Source organism: Carassius carassius, chromosome 19, assembly GCF_963082965.1.
Source record: "Carassius carassius chromosome 19, fCarCar2.1, whole genome shotgun sequence".
NCBI classification, from domain to species: domain Eukaryota; kingdom Metazoa; phylum Chordata; class Actinopteri; order Cypriniformes; family Cyprinidae; genus Carassius; species Carassius carassius.
In genome coordinates, this window is record NC_081773.1 from 4,140,103 (window position 1) to 4,154,714 (window position 14,612).

Genomic DNA, 14,612 nt, shown 5'->3' on the forward strand with positions numbered 1-14,612 from the left:
TTCATTTTATTTATTTATTTATTTTCATTTTTGGATGATGATAACTCTTCCATCTTTATTTGACCCTCTAACTTTAGCACTCACTATTCTAATTATATTCTTAAAAAAATAATAATCTAACTACCTTTCTAATCTTTTTGTATTATATTTTCTTTTCATTTATTATGCAATTGTGTGTGTGTGTGTGTGTGTGTGTGTGTGTGTGTGTGTGTGTATAAGACCTCTAACACTAGCTTGCTCTATTGAGGATCTTTTTCTATTCTATATATTTTTTATTTATTTATTATATTATTTAAAAGCCTTTGCTATGTGTACTGCTTAATGAGACTTCTTAAAGCACTTATATATCATTGCTCTTTTTGTTGTTTTTGATTGCTTCCACTGTCCTCATTTGTAAGTCGCATTGGATAAAAGCGTCTGCCAAATGAATAAATGTAAATGACCAAAAGTGCTGTACAGAGGTTAAAAAAAAAAAAAAAAGAGTAAAATAAAAATATAAATAACAAAACAATATAAATTTTTCTATTATATCTACTTGTTCTTCTTTGTTTGTATATATATACACACACACACACACCTTGCTACATGTACTGTGCTAATCGAGACTTGTAATTTGCACTTATATATCATTGCTCTTTTGTTAGTTTTGGCTGCTTTTATTGTACTCATTTTGTAAGTCGCTTTGGATAAAAGCATCTTCTAAATGACTAAATGTAATGTAAATGTAAAATTTAATAACTAAATAAATAGGTCAATAAAATAAATATGATTGTATATTTAAAAACATTTTAGATTTATCACTATTTACAGCAGAGCCCGAGATCTGCCCATATATATATTGTATTAGTGGGATAACAAGTAGTGAAGTGAAAGGCACAATATGTAATTTTTTTGCTTTAAAAATAGCAGATATCATTATATCTATGTTATATATTTTTTTTTTGTAGTGTACTTACATTATCCCGACAGTTTCCAAGAACTTTAAAATCCAGAGAAAATTATAGTTTAATTAGAAGACACGGCACGTTTCTTTATTTCCGTTTTGTCGCCCATCTATGGCGTCATATAAACTTTGACCCCTCTAGTTTATCTAACTTCCTGCGGAACCGCCAAATACAAAGGTGAACAGAAGCAAAGACGAGACGAAGAAGAAAAAGTAGTAGCTAGCCTTGGTCGAGACTATTATATTTTATATTTATATTGTTTATATTCGTATTTATACCTCAATCAATAACTTAGTTATGGATCATGATTATGCTTTGCCTGCACGTTCTGTGAAGCGCAAACGTACGGGTGAAATAAATGACCTGAGAAGGTTTTGGAACGAAGAAGAAACGAGACACGGGTAAATATTGGAGTTGCATTTCCAAGATAGAGAGAGCATCGTGACAAGCTGAAACTACAGAGAGATGCTTGCATTCTAATAAACAAGTATGCATCCATTCAGCTAACTGTATCTATCCGTATATTTTGTGAAACGATGATGTCTTGTGTAAAACGCAGACGGACTAGCTCTCATGTAGAGTATAATGTAAATCTACATGTGTTCTATATCTAGCTGGATAAAGTAGCTTCAAATGCAGTTCACTATCTTGTTCGATATCATAGTATAAACGTAGCCAATTATAATTATTAACGAAAGGCAACCATGTTTTTTTAACATATATTACTACTAGCTAGATGGAATATTGATTTGATAGGGGTCTGATAATTCATATATCTCTCATTTCGAAAATACGTGATTGTCAAAATACTATGGCTGGTGACACACTGGCTGCGTGGCGTCTCTGCTGCGTGCCAGAAGCGCGGCGCGCTGCTGCTGCTGTAGGTGACATAGAGGGAGACCGCTGACAGACCAGGCTCTTGTCTTCATGAGAACAATATCTATACTTCATGTTGAACATAAATATAAAGCCTACTGATAAAGGACACCGTCAACAGTATTGACGGCAAAATAGACTTATGTTTGACAGGTGCAATATTTGAAAATCGATAATTATTCATTTATTTTTTAAATTACATTTGTATCTGAATTTATGTCAACCTATAGACTTTCAAACATCAAAATGTCATGAATTAATATGTATGTGTACAAAATTACATATAAACATATTTTCCTATTATATTTTGCCTGGAAACGCTTCCAACACGCGTGCGTGTCGCGTGAAAAATAGGCGTCGGTTCTATTTCTAGCATGCACACGTCTTCCGCGCGGCTCGAGCCGCGCCTGAGACATGCGTCTTACACAGGCAGTCTGCAAGCTCTAACCTATTAACATGGGAGCCAAATTAAAAACTGACACGCCACGCAGCTGAGACGCTTGCGCCACGGATCGAGTGTGTCGCCGGCCTAGGCTCTTTCTCGATGTCATCAAAGTACGTCTCATGTTATTGTTTTGATTGAGTGACCTCTGCGCGAACTACTGCGCGTTGAAGTGAAGTGACATTCAGCCAAGTATGGTGACCCATACTCAGAATTCGTGCTCTGCTTTTAACCCATCCGAAGTGCACACACACAGAGAGCAGTGAACACACACACACACACTGTGAGCAGTGGGCAGCCATTTATGCTGCGGCACCCAGGGAGCAGTTGGGGGTTCGATGCCTTGCTCAAGGGCACCTAAGTCGTGGTATTGAAGGTGGAGAGAGAACTGTACATGCACTCCCCCCACCCACAATTCCTGCCGGCCCGGGACTTGAACTCACAACCTTTCGATTGGGAGTCCGACTCTCTAACCATTAGGCCACGACTTCCCTAGCAACTAGGGGTTAAGTGTCTTGCTCAGGGACACATTGGTGTCTCACAGTGGATTCGAACCGGGGTCTCTCACGCCAAAGACATGTCTTATCCACTGCGCTAGCACCACCCCCAAGTATAACAAATAGGCCTGCATCTCAGGATTTTGAGAGGTATGATAAAGTGTCAGTCAGGTCCAACCTAAATTGTATTGTCTTTCTCACATGTGAAATGTTCTGTAAATTATTGTTAATTTTGTCCAATTCTGTTTCTTATATAGTCTGTGGTGTATAGTCTATGGGCAGCAGTTCGTTCCAAAAAGTCCTTTAGTCTTTATACTTTAATGTGTGTATTGCGTTTATATGGCCATGATCGTAATGTATGGAAGCATATGGATAGCAATATTCAATTTGGAATGTAATATGCAAAATGCCAATGCAAAATGTAACATGGCAATACATTTCTGTATTTACATTTACTTTTTCCAATACACAGGATGCAGTGTCTCGTTCCCTCTCAGGGAACCATGGTTACATTCGTAACCTGAGACGTTCCCTGTCAAGGGAACTTCGAACTGCGTCCTCTGAGGGGACACTATGGGGAACAGTATACCCACGCCGCCATGTTGAGGGGAGTGCAGACCAGAATCATGGCAAACACTAAGTACCAACTCTACCACTTCACCGGAAGTCGCCCCTGGGACCGTTCGACGGCTGTCTATGACATTATCCCTTACGGCCAAAGGCCTAAGCTACATACCCAACTTACCTGTAGGGCCCTGGCTCGGGGTAGAGCTGAAGGCTTGGAATCACAAAAGATTCCTTTAAAGGGATACGGCTAAGAACCTAGCACTTTCTTCTACCAAGTCTTGCCTGTCACACAGGGGCTACTGCTAGCTTTTGTAAAAACTTGCCGAAAGAGCTGTCCCAACAGTACTCTAGTAGCTGCGCCCTGTTCTAGATAGGTATCAGAGGATACCTAGGTGGAGTGGTGCCCAAGATGAACGGGGCTTTAACCGACTCAAGAAAGGGCACGAAGCAGCCACGCGAAGCCCTTACCATATAGGATTTTAGAAAGAACGAAGAGTACTAGCGTGCAAACTTACCACAGTGTGTATTTCAGAAAGTGTGCAAAGACTTCACGTGCACACTTACCATAAAATGGATTTACAAATACTGTTCTAAGGAGGGGCTCTCGTGGAACTCTGATAGAGCAGCTCGTAGATGGAATGGCCCGGGAGCAGAGCTATTGGAGGACGGAACGTACAGATGAAGCCTCGGCCACGCCTGTACCATGGCGTCCAGCCCCCAATGGAACTGGATGAGTCAGAGGAAGCCAGAGGGGATAGTGCGATGCTCTCTCGAGCTGCAAAACCGATCCACCCAAGTCTGGCCAACCTCTCCAACTCTGCTTCAACACCTTGGTGTGAAGGCGCCATTCCCCGAGCCTCAGCGGGATGTCTGCTCTCACAGTGCGTCTCAAAACAGTATGTAGTACTGGAGCGCGCTGAAAGAACCGAGAATCAGTCTCCCATGAGAGGAGGACTCCGAGCAGCATGCTCATAGGCGACCCTTTCAGAAAAGGGGAGAGCTGCTAAACTACCGCGAGAATTGCCCACACAGCCCCCCATGTTGAGGGGCGATGCTTGAGGTGTATAACAAATACACACCGGTTGGATGAAGCCCAAGGAACCCCGGGGCAAATCATCTCAAGAAAGGGAACAAAGCAGAGCGCGTAACCCTTACCGTACAGGATTTCAGAAAGTGCGCAGAGTCTTGCGTGCACACTTACCACTTATGTGGATTTCAGACAGTGTGCAAAGCATTAACGTGCACACTGACCACCATGTGGTTTTGAGAAAGTACACAGGCTTAGCGTGTGTACTGAAAGGTTACCTGACAACCACAGTATGTGGGAGCTCACATTCAGAGAGACCTGTGAAGCCTGCTACCTGATAACCACAATATGTGGGAGTTCACCTACAGAGAGGCCTAGAGAGGCCTACTACCTGTTACCAGATAACCACCTCAAGTGGAAACTGAAAGTAATATGGAACTCGACTCCAGGGAGGCCTGGAGAGGCCTACTACCTTACAGCCACAAACCGTGGGAGCTCGCTTTTTAGTGGAAACGCACAGTATGTGGGAGCTAAATCTCCAGGGAGGCCTGGTGATGCCTACTACCTGGCAACCACAGTATGTGGGAGCTCGCCTTCAGAGAGACCTGGTGAAGCCTACTATCTGAAAACCACAATATGCTATTTAGTGGAAACGCACAGTATGTGGGAGCTAAATCTCCAGGGAGGCATGGTGATGCCTACTACCTGGCAACCACAGTAGTGGGAGCTCGCCTTCAGAGAGACCTGGTGAAGCCTACTACCTGAAAACCACAATATGCTATTTAGTGGAAACGCACAGTATGTGGGAGCTAAATCTCCAGGGAGGCCTGGTGATGCCTACTACCTGGCAACCACAGTAGTGGGAGCTCGCCTTCAGAGAGACCTGGTGAAGCCTACTACCTGATAACCACAATATGTGGGAGTCCACCCAGCCCCTCATGTTGAGGCAAGCGATGCTTGAGGTGTATAACAAATACACACTGGTTGAATGAAGCCCATGGAACCCAGGGCTAATCATCTTAAGAAAGGGAACGAAGCAGAGCTACCCTACCGCACAGGATTTCAGAAAGTGCGCAAAATCTTGCGTGCACACTTACCACTTATGTGGATTTCAGAAAGTGCGCAGAGTCTTGCGTGCACACTTACCACTTACGTGGATTTTAGACAGTGCGCAAAGTGTTCACATGCACACTGACCACCATGTGGTTTTGAGAAAGTACACAGGCTTAGCGTGTGTACAAAAACTAAAAAAAAAGTAAACTAAAAAGTAACTACCACCTCTCCGGATGCGCCAAGCGGCCAGGCGGCCCCTCAGGGTGACCTGGCCGGACATCCATGAAATTCCCCACAGTGCTGTGCCAGTTCTGACGATCAGCCAGGCTCCTCTGGAGGGGGTGTGGGATGGACAACCGCAGAGCGCTTGCCCCCCACACGCGGGTCCGACTCCGCAGTGGGTGTCGCGCCCCGGGGGGGCGGAACCCACACGGTGCGGCCGCCTGCCGAAAGCCTGTGATCTTGGCCACCTAATACCTAGAGCACTGTAAAGGAAACTCACAGAGTTTGTTAGTAGACATATAACCACCAGCAACATAACACCCATAAGCAGGTAAAGCAAGGGTTACGTACTCACCCACCCTCCTGTACTGGAGTCCCGCTTGCGGGGCGCCCCCTTCTGGTCCGGGCCGTCAGTAAGGTGGTTACTATGAACATAGAACCAACCAAAGAATCATAGGTCCAGGACAGGAGACTGTTATGTGAGAAACTTTCCACCTAACCTCGATCAGGTGGAGGGCTGGTGGCTACAGGGGAATTAGGCAGGGGAGGATAAAAACAGAAGTTAAAACAGAGGTTAAAAACATCCGGAGCTACTAGATATCGCTCTGATCCGGGCGAGGACGCTGCCTCGTCTGGATCACAGCCCTCAGACTCTGCTTACCTCTCCGTGACCCGCGATTCCTCTTGCCCCTGCTCTTAGGCAGGGGAGGAGCGCGAGCCGCGACACTAGCCTTCTGCGCCCGTCTCCAATCCTCAGATCGAGATGGGCCAGGACCCCTTTGTTGTTCGGGCTCTGACCTGGACCTTCGCCTGTATCCAGGTCCTTCAGCAGGCCAGCCTGGTAAGCCTGAAGCACTGCCATCATGTGCAACGAAGCCACAGCCTGACCTGCTGCCGCGTATAATTTGCCATTTAAGCGGGATGTATCATGGAGGGGCTTAGATGGCAAAGAGGGAGATTTAAGAGAGGACGTTTCCCCCAAGGAGAGATAGCTAGCCCGCATCTCTTCTACAGGGGGCATCCTCTCATAGCCGTTTTCGTGCATGCCTTCGATATCAGCATAACTCGTATGCTGAAACCGATGGATGCGAGAGGAAAATGGCCTCTTCCATTACTTTTCGACTTCTGCATGTATGTCAGGCAAGAATGGAAGGCTCACCTGGGCTGGAGGGCTATGGTCAGACAAATAACGCTCATCGAGGCGACCTCGCGGCGTTACTTTTCTGGCACGCTTCCATGGCAAGACTAATTTTGCCGTGACGCGATCCATAACCTCTAACAGCTCCCCATACGCAGGGCAGGAGGATTGAGAAGGCTCAGCCTCAGCTTCTTAGCCACTCTCAGACATCTCCTGCTCTTCCTGGGTAAAACCCAGCAGAGCACTAACTTCAGTGCCAGTTAATGACAACGCATCTTCCTCCCGAAGTTCACTCTCGTTTGCCGCCGGAGAGTGTGAAAGGAAAAAGTCCCTCTCTACACTCCTCAGCGAGATCCACCTGTGATCCCCACGAGCTCATTCTCCTCCGTGCCTCGGCAGAGATGTATAGTAACGAAGTAGAACTACTTCACTACTGTACTTAAGTACTAAAAAGCGGTATCTGTACTTTACTAGAGTACTATTTTTTCTCCTACTTCCACTTTTACTTCAGTACATATTTTCGATGAGTTTAATACTTTTACTCCGATATTTTTTTTTATGTGCTGCATCGTTACTCGTTACAATTATAAAAATGTTACGAATCATTCCATTACAAACAGAACTGTAGATGGCAGGTTTGATGAAGCTGGCACATCATTGAGCGAATTGAGAAGACTGCGCGTGCTGACTGAACTGCTGTGAAGAGAGAGATGAACACCGAGCCGAACCAGATAATGACTCGTTCACGAGTCAAGAACCGGTTGCATCGGTTTTCGAATCACCAGTAGTTCTTTCTGACAGTTCGATTCAATAAACCAGTTGAAGAAAACAGTTCACCGGTTCTTTTGCGCTCAACGTAATGGCGTCATTGGCGTTGACTGCAAGCCTTCGGTTTACCTGGGCTCATAACATTAGCACAGAATCAGTTCAGAATCAATCACCAAAAGAATCAGTTCGGTTCAGACACTCTGTGTGTCGGTTTGCTTTCACGCTGAATCACACATGCGCAGTATCATCAGCTCCTCGGTTCTCGAATCGGACGCGTCTGACAGAAACGGTTCTTGAACACTGATCTATAATATAAGTTATATATATATATAGATCAGTGTTCTTGACACGTGAACGAGTCAGTCTGTTGTTCGTTATCTGGCTCGGCTCTGTGTTCATCTTCAGCTCGGTCTTCACATCAGTTCAGTCAGTGTACTGTTTGAGTAAATGAATAACTCCGGGATATTGGTTTGCTTGAACCCAGAGGGAGTGTCATGCACATTAAACAAGTTAACAGCTTAAGTCATTTGTGGATTAATGTGTATTGGAGATGCGAACCGTTTAAAATGATTCAGTTCGGTTTGGTGAACTGGTTCAAAAAGATCCGGTTACATCGAATGATTCGTTCGCGAACCGGATATCACTAACTGCTTTGTTTTGAACTGTCTTACAACAGACACGGAAGAGAAGACAATGCTGAATAAAGTCGTAGTTTTTGCTATTTTTGGACCAAAATGTATTTTCGATGCTTCAAAAAATTCTAACTGACCCTCTGATGTCACATGGACTACTTTGATAATGTTTTTCTTACCTTTCTGGACTACTTTCTTTAATAACTACATAACACAAAGTACTTTTACTTTCAGTACTTGAGTAGTAAATTTTCAAAAAGGCTACTTGCAATACTTAAGTACAAAAAATGTTGAATACTTTAGTACTTCTACTTAGGTGTGGTGCTTAAAGAGCACTTCAACTTCTACTCAAGTCATTTTTTTGATAGAGCACTTGTACTTTTACACAAGTCTGGATCTCTAGTACTTTATACAAATCTGTGCCTCGGCAACGATGGGTCCTGAGCCGCGGGATCCAGATGGCTGTCCCTCTTTCCTCGAAAAGAGAGACAAACGAGAGAGGAGCTTTTTCAAAGAAAAACGCTCACAGTGCACGCAGTTTGCCCCCTCGAGGACATCGCGCGCGTGCTCTTCGCCCAAACAAGAGACGCAAAGAGTGTGTGTGTCATCAGGTGTCAAATAACACTGACACGGATGCACACACTGTTTAAACGCCTTGCTAGTGGATGCCATGACAACAATAATAGATCGCTCTTACCGTGTTTTGGTCGTTTCTCAGATGCATGCTTCAAACAAAACAGTCAATGAAGACGAAGAAGATAAGTGACGGGTCCTACGGGCGCGTATTTATAGTCGCGCTGGTAGTGACGTCAGAGGCTGTCCCCAGCCAACACGTTGGCGTTTTTCAAAGTATGCTTCAGACACGGGTCACGACGAGGTGTTCCCCATAGAGAGGACGCAGTTCGAAGTTCCCTTGACAGGGAACGTTCCCTGTTGAGAAACGGTTTAAATGATTCGGTTTAAAGATCCAACTCAATAGCGCGATTCGCTCAAACTTGACATTTTTACTCCTCTGACCCAAGATGGAAGAAAATATACAAAACTACACACTTGTTGTTCTATGCTCTTGGTTCATTTGGTCCGGACCAAAAAAGAAAACAATATATTTGGTCTTGGTGCACTTACCGTTCAAACTGGCTTTTTTGACAGTCAAATAAACCATAACAGAGCAATCGCAGCAGAGTTTGTTTATGGGTTTGTTCACGTGTTTGGTTGGATTTAAACAAAGTGCAGTTCATTTGAGTAGGTGTGAACCAAACAAGCGGACCGAGGCCGATAAAAAGATGGGTCTTGTCCACTTCCAGATGAACTTTGGTGTGGTTCGAATGAAATATGAAAACACAGCCAAAATACATCTAAATGAACCAAAAACAGGATGCAATTACAAAAGAAACATTTTGCCAAAGTCGGGTCAACTCAGAGTCTACTTGTATAGCACACAGAAATGAAACTGCGTTCCTCTCAGACCCTTGGTGCATATAACACTAAACACTAACAGTAGAATGTAGAAATACAAATAAATACAGATTACATATAATACAACTATGCAAATAAGGACATGTAAAAAATTATAGATGAAGTAGCACAAGGCAGATAGAGTGCAAACCAGTGAAATACACAAACAGTATAGTGCAAAAAGAGCATATTGGTTAGTTTGAAGTGACAATGATTTGTGACATGATTTGTGACCCTGGATCACACAACCAGTCATAAGGGTAATTTTTTATTTTTTTATCATAATAAGTGGAATAAATAAGCTTTCCGTTGATGTATGGATTGTTAAGATGGGACAATATTTGGCTGAAATTCAACTATTTATATATCTGGACTGAGAGTGCAAAAAAAAAATCAAAATATTGAGAAAATTGCCTTTGAAGTTTTGATATATCATATATAAATACACGCCCAACCATGGTCAATATACATACTCTCAGCTTACTCTAAATAACCAAATACAACAAATTCCCTAAAACAGTCAAGAGTCCCTGTCTTCATTAGATGAACATTTAAAGGGATAATTTGTATCACTGTCCCGTTTGCTCTACAGGCTGATGTAGTGTCTGTCACATCATGACAGTAGGTGGCGCTGTTGGTATAAGAGAGAGCTCTTCTGTGCCACTGCGTCCCACATCCACTAAACTGCAGGTACAGATCCTTTTCACACACAAAAAAAACAACAACAAACAAACAAAAACAACAACAATTATATATGCACAATTCTCTCATCCATTGAACTTGTAAGTCCATGTATAGTTTCTGGCAGCATTTGGTTTGAGGATGCCAGTATTGCCTCCCAGAGCTGTTGTTTGGAGCTATACTGCTGTCCACTCTCATAGATCTTCATATTAAGGATGCTGCAGAGGTTCTCAATAGGATTGAGATCAGGGGATGATGGTGGCATTTTTTTCTTCCTCTTTTTATGCCCATAGCAATCAAGGAATCAATGGTGTTTTTGCAGCATGGGCTGATGTGTTATCCTGCATGAAAATCATTTTATTTCGAAGGTACAATTCTTCTTTCTATACCAAAGCAGAAAATGGTCTGCTAGGAGCTCCACATATCTTGGAGAGGTCATTTTGACTCTCTCAGGACCCTAAAGGGACCTACCATCTCACTTCCAGATATTCCAGCCCAAATCATCACTCCACCACCTCATTGCTGACATCTCAATCTTGTTGGAACAGGGTCACCATTCACCAACCATCCAGATCTCCATCCATCTGGACCATCAAGTGAAAGGAAAATAAAAAACAAAGTACTACAATACCAGGGGGGTATTCCAGAAAGCCGGTTATGTGACATACCCGGGTATGTTTAAGAGTAAGTAAATGGATAACCTCAACTTTCGGTTCCAAAATTCGGTTCCAGGGAAGTCGTGGCCTAATGGTTAGAGAGTCGGACTCCCAATCGAAAGGTTGTGAGTTCGAGTCCCGGGCCGGCAGGAATTGTGGTTGGGGGAAGTGCATGTACAGTTCTCTCTCCACCTTCAATACCATGACTTAGGTGCCCTTGAGCAAGGCATCGAACCCCCAACTGCTCCCCGGGCGCCGCAGCATAAATGGCTGCCCACTGCTCCGGGTGTGTGTTCACAGTGTGTGTGTGTGTGTTCACTGCTCTGTGTGTGCATTTCGGATGGGTTAAATGCAGAGCACAAATTCTGAGTATGGGTCACCATACTTGGCTGAATGTCACTTCACTTTTTTCACTTTTAAAACGGAGGTAACTTTCAGGTTATGTTAGTTGTCATAGCAACTCACTCTCTGAACATAACCTGCTCCAGAGCAGGATTAGTTCACTTCAGCGAGCCTTCAGTGGGCGTGACAGATACCGCACAACATTATATAATATTAGAATATGTAATATAGCCTATTATATGTATATATATATATATATATATATATATATATATATATATATATATATGTGTGTGTGTGTGTGTGTTAATGAGGAAGCGCTAATATAAGTAATAAATAAGGTAATATATTATTCTAATATGATTATTTCTTTTATTGGCATATATAAGAGTTATCTGTAAATTATGTATTAAGAGGTATGTATAAATTATAAAACACTATGACAAGGTAATGTTTAACATATATATTTATATATTTTATTTATTATATGTTATATCTCACTGCATGGAGTGGCATTTTTCTATAATGTCTAAATTCTAAATCAAAATACATATCTGATGTGACTTAATGTATAATTAGCATAAAACAAACAATATAATTCACATTTCTCAAGTATTAAAGATTATATGGAAAAAAATAAAAATGATTGCACAGCCATCAATTAGGTGGCGATATGCTCTAAGCATGTAAACAATTAATTAACAAAAGAAGAAGAAAGAAACAGCATGGCACGCTTTTTCTTAGCGTCCGTTTCTATAGTGACTCGTCGATTCATCGCTCTGTTGAGAATGTCTTGAGTCTTAACCAGGAACATACTCTGAGTTGAATTAACTTACTCCCGGACGAGTTTTTGGAACCACATACCTCGAGTAAGCAAGGTTTGGGGTTAATCAACCGAGAGTTCAGGTTTTAGTTCACGGTAAGTTAACCCTGCTTTCTGGAATACCCCCCAGGAAGGAAGACTGGGTTGTTGATGTTTGCTATTCTCGTTCTGTCTGCACAGCGTGTGTGAACATGCTGATGACGTATCCTGTCTGAGCGAACGATGTATGCTAATGCATATGATGACAGACAGGTAGGAAAGCCAATTAATTTTTTTTTTTTTTTTTTTTGATTTATTAGAAATTGTAAAATGAATGGTATTTTGGATAATATAACATGTTTTTGTAGTTTATACAATTTTTTTTATCAAATTTAAAAGAATAAAATAAAAGACAAAACAGAAGCATTTTATTCAGTCAGACTTTTAAATCACTCTGTATACAGTATACTAAAAAGAAATATTTCTAACACAGAAGTATTGACAATAAAAAAAAAAGTTTCATTCATGTGTATTATATTAGCACTGGGTTCATGTTCTGCACTTTTACTTTAGGATTATCTGTTAAAGAAACAAAGAGAACGATCATTTGCAGAACTTCTCCTCCTCCAGTAATGCTTTAATCCAATTTATCTTTTGTGAATATCACATACACAGAACATGAAAAAGAAACAAGATGGAAAGATACATAAGAGGGTGTAAAAACAAATGTATTAAATATTTCTTAATAAAACTTGTTAACAGCAAATAATTTGAACTATATTTAAAGTGATTACATTTGTTTTATTTTTATTTTATGAAAGAGCTCGATGTACTATAAAAACATACTTTAAGAACATAAAACTAGTGAAAGCTTAAACTTGATGTTTTCAGAGAAGTAATTTACAGAAAATTGAGAAAAAATACTTTATTTAAAGTATACTTTCAATTAATATGTTTAATCTGCCATTTACAAAGTGCACTGTTTAAAAGTGTATTTAAGTGTGTTAAGAAACACAGTCATGAAAGTGTCTCTTTTTAAATACACTTAAATGGGCTTATATTTAATTAATATTATTTTTCTGAAAGTACAGCTTTTAAAAAATACTTCTAAAATTTGAAGTGCATATGATTTAATACAATTAAGCACACTTCTTTTACACAAGTGAGTAGCAAAATATCTGGCAGCAAAGAAAAGCCAAAGGGGAATTTGCTGAGAATGAATTGTGACCTTCAGAAGCATTATTTGTGTATATTGTCTATGTGTAAAAGCCCACAAAATTAGCTCTGGCTGTGCATGGTCCATTAATCTTGCGGCAAATGTATAAATGCAAATGCACCTAAACTTTATAATGGCAGTGAATGGGGGTCGAGATTTTGAAGCCCAAAAAAGTGCAGCCATCCATCCACACTGCTCTGGCGGGTGAATAAAGGCTTTCTGAGGTGAACTCCATTTCCTGTTTGGATCCTGTTTTTCTCACTAATACCAACTAGAAATATTCACTTAGTAGATACTTTGATGCAAAGTGACTTACAAATGAAGACAAGCACAAGCAATTCATTAAAGGAGCCAACAATATTAGCAGGACTGTATTGAATTACAAATAAACTGATTAAAACTATACAGTGCATGAATCACACTCACAGACATTTCCTTAATGAACAGATACCTGCTCACTTGTTTGATTTTTTTTTCCAGCTTTTTAATTATGGAATAAAATCACTGTCAAAAGTAATCGTACGTAATTCAAAACATTTGTGTGTAATTTTAATATACTCGTGCGTAATTTAAAACTATTGTACGTAATTCAGTTTTTTGTCAGAGTTGGATTCCAAAATCTACGGCCACGACAATTTACAGATACGCGATTTTGTGTGTTTTTTTAGAGTACAACTCTAAAATGTACGACTGTGACAGTTTACAGACACGGCGCTTGTTTTCACAATAGCTCTGTTACACACACGACATGCGAATTACGACTACGAAGTGCGGTGTGCGAAACGACTGTCAAAAATATGTCATCAAGGTCACAGGCATAACTATCCGAGGGAAGATGAATCGATTCAATGAAGAGTCATACTCTTTATCGCTATTGGCCTATAGATTAATAGAAAGCGATAAATTAAACACATAATCCTATAAAACCAATAGAAATATATCCAATGTAAAAACAGCGTTAATGATGTAAATAATATTATTTTAAATTACTTTCGAAAGTACCTTCAAAACGGCTTACTGACGTAATCACCACCGCACGTTTAGGTCTTAGTTTATCAATAATCGGGGTTGGTCCAAGATGGCGACCGGTGTAGACGGTGTATTCTGAGCTCCGGGACTCTGACCGAGCACCAATGATTTAAACTGTATTTTTGAGACTTTATTATTGATAAATGAAGGAGTGGATCATTGCTCTTGCATCTAATAAGCTATTTCGCTTGAATAAAACACCTTTTGCTTGTTGCTAACCAAAGTGCTAAACCAGGACACGTGCGCAAGTGTGCTACGATGTCAA